This window comes from Hippoglossus hippoglossus, chromosome 11, assembly GCF_009819705.1.
Source record: "Hippoglossus hippoglossus isolate fHipHip1 chromosome 11, fHipHip1.pri, whole genome shotgun sequence".
Taxonomy (NCBI): Eukaryota; Metazoa; Chordata; class Actinopteri; order Pleuronectiformes; family Pleuronectidae; genus Hippoglossus; species Hippoglossus hippoglossus.
Genome location: NC_047161.1, coordinates 686,818 through 689,502, shown reverse-complemented (window position 1 = coordinate 689,502; position 2,685 = coordinate 686,818).

Here is a 2,685-nt window from a genome sequence, read left to right as displayed (position 1 = left end):
GTTTGATGTTGAACAGATGTTGAGTCATCTGCCTGCACTAAAAACAAAAACCACAAATCAACAAAAAAAAAAGCCAAATCACCAACTGCTGCGATTCCCTCCCACTTTAAATACCTGGTATTAGCGCCCGGAGCTGTTGTTCTCGTCTCTGCTGCATGTGGAGTCGGTTCCAGGCGAAGTCGGGTTCCTTCCTCATGTTCAAGGCATGATGGGTAAATTCCCCTCATCATACGACATGTGCAGAATCACACTCTTTGTCCAAACATTACAAACTACAGCGGAAATGACTGAAAGAAAATTTATCAGGAAATGTTTTAACAATCGATTGATTGATTTCACGATGATCCAGTTTCAGATTCAACGCAGCCTCAGCATTTACTCTACCAGAGTTTTTAACTTTGAAGAAAAAACCTTTCTATTGAAGTAGAAACTGAGAAACATCATATGTCTCCTTGAAAATGTTTGATTTCATGAATGTGAGTTTTATCATCTCACAGGTTTGAGCTGCAGCGTGTGTTCAGCTCTGACCTCCTCCTGTCGTTGTGTTTCTCCTCCTGTCGTTGTGTTTCTCCTCCTGTCGTTGTTTCTCCTCCTGTCGTTGTGTTTCTCCTCCTGTCGTTGTGTTTCTCCTCCTGTCGTTGTTTCTCCTCCTGTCGTTGTGTTTCTCCTCCTGTCGTTGTTTCTCCTCCTGTCGTTGTTTCTCCTCCTGTCGTTGTGTTTCTCCTCCTGTCGTTGTGTTTCTCCTCCTGTCGTTGTTTCTCTCCTCCTGTCGTTGTGTTTCTCCTCCTGTCGTTGTGTTTCTCCTCCTGTCGTTGTGTTTCTCCTCCTGTCGTTGTTTCTCCTCCTGTCGTTGTGTTTCTCCTCCTGTCGTTGTTTCTCCTCCTGTCGTTGTGTTTCTCCTCCTGTCGTTGTTTCTCCTCCTGTCGTTGTGTTTCTCCTCCTGTCGTTGTGTTTCTCCTCCTGTTGTTGTTTCTCCTCCTGTCGTTGTGTTTCTCCTCCTGTCGTTGTTTCTCCTCCTGTCGTTGTGTTTCTCCTCCTGTCGTTGTGTTTCTCCTCCTGTCGTTGTGTTTCTCCTCCTGTCGTTGGGTTTCTCCTCCTGTCGTTGTGTTTCTCCTCCTGTCGTTGTTTCTCCTCCTGTCGTTGTGTTTCTTCTCCTGTCGTTGTTTCTCCTCCTGTCGTTGTGTTTCTCCTCCTGTCGTTGTGTTTCTCCTCCTGTCGTTGTTTCTCCTCCTGTCGTTGTGTTTCTCCTCCTGTCGTTGTTTCTCCTCCTGTCGTTGTGTTTCTCCTCCTGTCGTTGTTTCTCCTCCTGTCGTTGTGTTTCTCCTCCTGTCGTTGTGTTTCTCCTCCTGTCGTTGTTTTTCTCCTCCTGTCGTTGTTTCTCCTCCTGTCGTTGTGTTTCTCCTCCTGTCGTTGTGTTTCTTCTCCTGTCGTTGTTTCTCCTCCTGTCGTTGTTTCTCTCCTCCTGTCGTTGTGTTTCTCCTCCTGTCGTTGTGTTTCTCCTCCTGTCGTTGTGTTTCTCCTCCTGTCGTTGTTTCTCCTCCTGTCGTTGTGTTTCTCCTCCTGTCGTTGTTTCTCCTCCTGTCGTTGTGTTTCTCCTCCTGTCGTTGTTTCTCCTCCTGTCGTTGTGTTTCTCCTCCTGTCGTTGTTTCTCCTCCTGTCGTTGTTTCTCCTCCTGTCGTTGTGTTTCTCCTCCTGTCGTTGTTTCTCCTCCTGTCGTTGTGTTTCTCCTCCTGTCGTTGTGTTTCTCCTCCTGTCGTTGTGTTTCTCCTCCTGTCGTTGTGTTTCTCCTCCTGCAGGAGCTTTGTTTTCTGTGACTTCCTGTTGGTCCATAGCGATCAGCTGACTTCTTGAACGTGAGGAAGGTAGAGATGGAAACTGGAGAGTGATTTGTCCTTCACCTTATAAACTCTTTAGTTGTGCTACTTCTCATTTACTTATTAGTTCATGTCTATATATATATATTATTTATTCTGTATATACACAGTTTTAAAAATCCGCCACTAGACAGTGAAAAACAAAGACGAGTTGAAGCCTCCTCAGCAGATTGAAAAGGTCCGTTCACTTGTCTGGATCCTTTATGTGCTCACGCTAAACGTCTGGTTTGAAGTAGAGAGAAAATAACCACGAGAGAATAAGAACAGGAACAAGACTCAGCGGCTGAAAGGACCCGAGCGAGCAGGAAGAACTGGAGGTCGCAGGTTCAAGTCTTCTTTCAAACTCTGATTTCAAATCTCACATAGTGGAAACATTAAGAGCTTTGAGAGAAGAGAGCGGAGGATCGGACGTGTTGGGATTTGACTCGTCGCTTTTTCTATTGACAGGAGCATCTAAAGGAAAAAGCTCCTGCATGCGAAGAACCGACGGCTCAACCAGCTGATCGGTTCAGAGGTCAAAGGTCGTTTGAAAGACGTTGTCGAGACTGAAAAGCTGCAAGAGAAGAGAAGCAGCTGCTCAACGTTCAGAACTCAGAGTTTATCCTGGAGAACGAAGAGATCAGTGTTGTTGTTTACAGCTCATCCACACGGCGTCGGCCCTCATCACCAGAAGATCTGGAACCTCCTCGTGTTTCCAAGTTGACGTCTTCGTCTTCTACGTGTACGGCTCCTCTTCCTCATCCTGAGATCTTTGTGTTCTTCCAGTTTCACGTCCGTCACATGTTAGAAACCTCATCAACACGTCCACTCG